The following is a 7,377-nucleotide window of genomic DNA, read 5'->3' on the forward strand; positions in this document are numbered from 1 at the left end:
TTATCCTCGAGTAGCCTTCGGGCCTTGATAAGTTCTGATTCCTTTGTAAAAATATCTGAAGAAATGAAATATTTTTTTCTATGTTTATTATATTAAATTTATTAGGAAAAATAAGCGTTTTTTTTTCTTTTGGACGTGGGAAAACAAGCTTTTCTTGTTTTTGGACATGGGGAAATAACCATTTATTTGTTGGGCTTTTTTTACATAGGAATACAAGCATTTTTTTACATGAGAAAATAAGTGTTTTTTTTATGGGAGAAAAATGCGTTTTTTTTACATGGAAAAGTAAGCGTTTTTCTGCTTTTCTTTTGACATGAGAAAATAAGCTTTTTTTTTTACATGGAAAATAAGCGTTATATATTCACATGGGAAAAAGCGTTTTTTGACGTGAGAAACTAAGCGTTTTGTTGTTTTTCTTTTGACATGGGAAAAGCTTTTTTGTACATGGGAGAATAAGCGGTTTTTTACATAGGAAAATAAGCGTTTTTAATTGACATAGGAAACTAAGCGTGTTTTTACTTTTTTTACATGGGAAAATAAGCGAGGTTTTTGACATGGGAAACTAAGCGCTTTATCTGTTTTCCTTTTTGACATGGGAAAATAAGCGTTTTTTATATGGGAAAACAAGCGGGGTTTTTTTCTTTCCGAGATGGGAAAATAAGCGGGTTTTTTTACAAGTGATAATAAGCGTTTTTTACATTAGAAAATAAGCCTTTTTTGACCTGGGAAACTAAGCGTTTTTTGTTTTCCTTTTTACATGGAAAAATAAGCGTTTTTTATATGGGAAAATGAGCGGGGTTTTTATAAGCGAAAATAAGCGTTTTTTTAACGTGGAAAATAAGTGTTTTTTTTACATGGGAAAATAAGCGTTTTTTTTTTGTTTTTCTTTTTGACTTTGGAAAATAAGCGGTTTTTTTACATGGCAAACTAAGCGTTTTTACATGGGAAATAGGCGTTTTTATATGGGAAACTCAGCGTTTCTTTTACATGGGAAAATAAGCGTTTTTTATATTTGAACAAATCAGTTTTTTATATTTGAACAATTCAAATTTAAAATGCATGCATTTTATTTTCCCCTCATCTAAACACTAGCAAAGAGGCGCGACGTTCCCCGAGATCGAGTAAGGATCAACGAATGTTCCACATTCGTTGCGAGTCTGTCACTGCGTTATCGTTATTTTCATGACAAGTTCTCGTCTGAGCTCCAATCTAGTGTCCCGTCTGACAAACTTTTATGGAAAACACTCATCTAGTCGAAACCATTACCAATAATTTCCCCCACTCTTTATCTGAGCCTAAACATAAACGAAGATTCCATGAACAAAGCTTCATTTTTAAAACTGCACGCCTGTGGACCTCTGTTCCGTTTCCCTACTATTCAACTGACTATAATATAGTCGTCTTCAAGTCCAAGATAAACAAATTCTTGATGAGCCATCCGCTTAAGTAATCCAATTAACCAAATGTTCACTACTAACGATTGCTGGAATATTGAAATAACAAAAGAAAAATCTTCATTATTATCCAGAGTTCGTACAAAGAAACAACTTCTCATTTTATCGCCAAACTTTATTTCTTATTTAATCCTCAACAACTGAAATTTAACTCAACGTCAACAATTCCACGCGAATTGTCTCTAATTCTAAGCCTGTCCGCAATTCTCAATGTACTTTAGAATTCCGCCCATCCTTTTCCAATTTGGAAATGTCTGACCGGCGATAATTCGTTTGATAAAACGCCCGCTAGGCTGTTTAATACCCGTCAAATGAGGTTGGAAAAGACTCATTAAACGCCAACAAGAATAAAATAATGCGACACTGTCTTAAAGATTAACGCGGCTACAAGGTTTTATTTAAAGTTAACGAAATGAATCACGCTTATTAACATATACCAATAACGCTTTTGGAATTTTTGGTGCAAGATATATATATATATATATATATATATATATATATATATATATATATATATATATATATATATATATATACGAGCAAACTGTTAATAAAACATGTTAAAACACTTTGAAATGAGTTAAAACCATATTTAATCTGAAAAGGAAACACTAGATAAGTGTTTCCTTTTCAGATTAAATATGGTTTTAACTCATTTCAAAGTGTTTTTTTAATATGTTTTATTAACTGTTTGCTCGTGTTATAAGCTCTGTCTCTTATTTGGTTTTATGAACTTTTACATCTGGCTGAGATAACTTTATAAATATTAATTCTTTAATATTTATAATATACTTTAATTTTACCATCTTGGATCATTTTACTAAATCTAATTGTAATTTTTATTATATATATATATATATATATATATATATATATATATATATATATATATATATATATATATATATAGTGTAAGTTATAAAATGTATATGGCGATTAAGCTACGCAGAATACTCTGCGTTTTATCCACGCTAGGATTCATCAAGCATATATATTTTATAACTTACTACCTAGCTCTACCTACGTATTGAACACTGTTGAAGTAAATACTTAAAGTTTGCGCATAACTCTACACTTTCGTATATCAATTTATGTGATTAAATAAAGTAGTTATGTATATATATATATATATATATATATATATAGTCTAGGAAGTTTTTAAACTTTAAAACTATGAACAAATTATTTAATTTTTATATTTTTATCATTCGTTAGAAAACTATTTAGTCAGTAAGTCATTAAATCACCTGCAATCACTGCATCAACTTGCTCTCTCGAATTCACTATAGTACTAATGTTAATTTGAGGGATCATCAGCTGTTTACCACGAAAAACTTTTTCGGGGATTTATCTTCGCAGTATCGGTGATCAAATACCACCTCCATTAATCTTACACAAAGACACAGACACACACACAGACAGACAGACAGACACCCACACACACACACATATATATATATATATATATATATTTTTTTTTTTTTTTATTATTACATATTCACCCCAAACAAGGCACATTGCCACTTTGGTGTAGGGGGCTACTACCAGGCGAAACAACTACTGGAGAACTATGTAGGGATCTGGGCAGCAAGATGTTGGTTCACGTTGGACTTGAACTTCTGCATGTCAGTACAGTTGGGGAAGCAGTGACCTGGAATGGAATTCCAACGGTTAGCGGTTCTGGGGAAGAAACTACCGGAGTAGAAAGATCTTTTACATCTAGGAATCTCTACAGTGTGGGGTGGGATTTTGCAGCTTGTCGGGTCTGTCGAGTGTGTTCACGTCGTGGGGGCACAAGTGCTTGCAGTTCATCAGAGCATTCACCATTAAAATACTTGTAGAATAGGCAGAGGGATGCAACGCTTCGTCGATGGGACAGAGGCTGAAGCTTAGATGCTAGTTTAGGGCCTATCAGGTTTGCGACTCTCTTTTGAACCCTGTCAAGGCGCGAGAGACTAGTAGCCGATGCACCAGCCCAAATATGACAACAATACTCCATACAGGGGCGAATGGTTACCTTATAGAGGTACAGGATACTTTCGGGTGTTAGTAGTTTTCTAGCACGGTGGAGAGAGCCTGCCTTCCTTGCAGCGGCCCTGGCAATGCCCTCGATATAATTGTTCTAACTCATGTTTCCTGTGAACGTTAGGCCAAGGAGCTTGAAAGACGTACTCTCAGATAAAGAGTCGTTGGCCATTGCTATAGGTGGTAGAGAAGGTTTATTGTAATTATTGAATGAAACCAGTTTAGTCTTGGTGGAATTGAACGTGACCATCCATCTTTGTCCCCATTCCACAACTGATTGGAGGTCATCCTCTAGTGTTTCTGCCATTACTTTAGATATATGTTCATTTGTTTTCCTGTCGTGCCTGCTATAGAGTGTGGTGTCTTCAGCATATATACCCATCTCAGAGGCAATTTTGTTGGGGAGGTCATTTATGAATATCAGGAACAGCAGAGGTCTAAGCATAGATCCCTGGGGCACTCCCACATTTATATCATATTGTTTAGATGTACGACCGTCGAGGACAACCTGGATTTTTCTCTTATCTAAGAAGGGTTTAATTATGTTAAGTATTCTACCAGTGATACCGTATGATCTAATCTTCCTGAGGAGACCCTCATGCCATACCCTGCCAAAAGCCAAAGATATATCTAGAGCTACCGCTCTGCCCTCTCCCGCTTTGTCCAGTGAATGGTATATGCGTTCAGAGATTACAGTGAGGATGTCTGCTGTGGAACGGGCTTGTCTAAATCCATATTGTTGGTCGGTCAGAAGTTTAGCATCTGTAAGGTGCTGGCCTAGAGCATGGTTAATTAAGGTCTCAAATATTATGGCAAAAAGTTGGAGGAGGCTAATAGGGCGATAATTTAATGGGTCATTTCTTTCGCCAGAATTCTTGAATACTGGTACCAAAGAAGCAGTTTTCCAACAGCCCAGAAAGCAAGATTCATTAAGGCATTTGTTGTAGAGTTTGGAGAGAACTGAAGCTACTTCGGCTGAGCACTTTTTTAATAGCACATCTGGGATGAGATCGGGTCCACACGCTTTTGAAGTGTCAAGGTTTTTTATGATAGCATGCACCTGAACAGGGGTGATTTTAAGATCGTCTAGCGTGGCGTCTGTCTGCATAGGAAATTGTGGTAGGGGTGGTTGGAAGGGTAAATATATATATATATATATATATGTATGTATGTATATATATATATATATATATATATAATACGTAATTGAACACAATGAACAAAATTCTAACTATTTTCCTAATAGAAATCAGCAAATTAATATTAATTGCAGACCTCGAGCTTTTAATAAAGTACATACATATATCGGCGCTACTTAAACATAAATTAAGAAAAGAATATCAAACCACATTTCTTCTCTTAACAACCATAATTCTTATAATAACCAATGAACTTCTGTAACCACTTTAATATAAAAAATTAACTCTAATAATACCCACTTCTCAATCAAATTGACTATCATGAAAAAGTTAAGTCTTATACTCCAGGCTCTAATTCATGTCGCCTCTGCACAACCGAAGCTATAACTATAATTACTTCCCCTCAAAGTAACAATAAATTCTAAAAGTCCAAATTTAATTATGGTAATTTTGAAATTACATAGCTATCACTTTAACCTTTCAGATATATATATATATATATATATATATATATATATATATATATATATATATATATATATGATTTTTCTATAACATTATCGTTTTTTTTACATATTTTCTTAATACCTTATAACTTAATAATCCTTTATTTTAATTCTTTACTTTTTAATTCTTCATTTCTTCTTTATTTGGTCGATTTTTAGTCGCGTGCAAGCGACTCTATAAGTCACTCCGTTTACCTGTCGGTCGGTCGGTTAGTCGGTCAGTCGGTCGGTCGGTCTGTCCGTAACATTTTTGTGCTTGGTCTTTTTGGTTAAGATCAAAGGTCTGTTGTTAATAGATGCTGTTCTTAGCTTTTTGTCCAAGATCAAAATGTAGTATCTGTTCCGGCAGATACTTCAAGCAAAGACAATATGTGAGGGTAATCCCAACTATAAGACCTTGTTCAATGTAAGGGCAACTCTTCATACCAAGTCTAACTATTACTCCTCCCATTAAAAATCAGCCTTATGCCTAATTTGCTCGGTGGGAGAGCAAATAAATACAGATTTTCTTGGTCTTTTGGCCAAGATCAAAACGTAGTACCTGTTCCGGCAGATTCTGCAAGCAAAGGCCATATATGGGTTTCCCCCACATATAAGACCTTGGTCAATGTAGGGGCACGCCTTCATACCTATTGTCACTATCCAGCTCCCCTACTCCCCGGGGAGTTGATCCCCATTTCTCCTTCATTCCTTACATTAAAAATCAGCCGTGTGCCAAATTTGCTCGGTGGGGGAGCAAATAAATATCCTTTTCTTGGCCTTTTAGCCAATATCAAAATGTAGTATCTGTTCCGGCAGATACTGCAAGCAAAGACCATATGTGTTGGCAGCTCCACATATAAGACCTTAGTCAATGTAGGGGAAAAATCTATACCAATTGTCACTATCCATCTCCCCTACTCCACGGGGAATTATTCCCCATTTCCCCTTCACTCCTCACATTAAAAATTGGCCTTGTGCCTAATTTGCTCGGTGGAGGAGCAAATAAATACCAATACCACATACAAGACCTTGGTCAATGTAGGGGCAGCCCTTCATACTAATTGTCATTATCAAGCTCCCCGGCTCCCTGAGGAGTTGGTCCCCAGTTCCCCTTCACTCCTCACATTAAAACTCGGCCTTGTGCCTAATTTGCTCGGTAGGGGAACAACTAAATACCCCTTTCTTGGCTTTTTGGCCGAGATCAAAATGTAGTATCTGTTCTTACTACATGCTGTACTTATGTTTGTAATTTGTGATATATAGTGGGGGGTCGTTTTAATGTTTACATATTCCTATATCAAATATATCAATCTACCCACACATTCATATCCTGTATTTACTTATATTTTACGACATGCATTTACTTACATACTTACTTGCTTTATCCGGAATTTGCAGATATCGGCCATGCTCTCCCCTTAAAATTTTGTCCCCTTTCCTTTTTTTTTCATTTGGTGTCTTTTAATAACTCCTATTGTCATTGTCTTAAGTTGCAACTTGTACATTTCAGTGGACATCTTTTTTGCCCTATATTTTTGCGCCTTTTAACGTCATCTTGTTTGAGTCATTTTAACATGAGTTTTTCTATTTTCTATTTAATTCAATCACTATTAAATTTTTTTCTTCGCTCATTTTTCTTAATTACGCCTTGCCTTGGCAGCCGACTCTAACGCATATCTTGTTTTTCTTTTAATAATATTTTGGAATTCTTTCCCCTTTTCCTTGTACCTATTTGTAAATTATTCCACGGATTTCGCCCTGTTGGATTATTTTGGACCATCTTCCAATTACGCGATTCTCTTAGAGTTTACTTATGCTAATGGAAATTTAACTTGCTTTCTTGGATTTGCATTTTTGGATTTTGCCGACATTGGATACTTTACCATTCACCAGACTATCCATTCACGTGAAACACTTTTTTCTTCACCCTATTCCCTCTGCTTCAATTTTTGTCATGAAGTAAGATCTTTGTCATACTTGTAGTTTCATAAAATAATTTTACAAACAAAATCCGATCCCGCATTTTGCTAAATCCTCTCCTCTGATGAGAAGGAAAGTATTTCTTCGAAACTCCGCGGATTAAGGACTATCTATTTTTAGTGTTTCCTTTTAAAATCAAATATGTTTTAAACTCTTTTTCAAAGTGTTTTACCATGTTTTATTTACTATTTGCTCTTATATATATGTATATATATATATATATATATATATATATATATATATATATATATATATATATATATATATATATATATATATAACTTTAAGTAA

General features: G+C 34.7%; 1 pseudogene; it reads left to right on the top strand.

Moving 5' to 3' along the window:
• Positions 1–6,280: 6,280 nt before the first annotated feature.
• LOC145249237 (U2 spliceosomal RNA) lies at positions 6,281–6,451 on the top strand (annotated as a pseudogene).
• Positions 6,452–7,377: the final 926 nt, after the last annotated feature.

The sequence above is a fragment of the Euprymna scolopes genome, chromosome 27, assembly GCF_053919585.1.
Source record: "Euprymna scolopes isolate OS-2025 chromosome 27, ASM5391958v1, whole genome shotgun sequence".
Taxonomy (NCBI): domain Eukaryota; kingdom Metazoa; phylum Mollusca; class Cephalopoda; order Sepiida; family Sepiolidae; genus Euprymna; species Euprymna scolopes.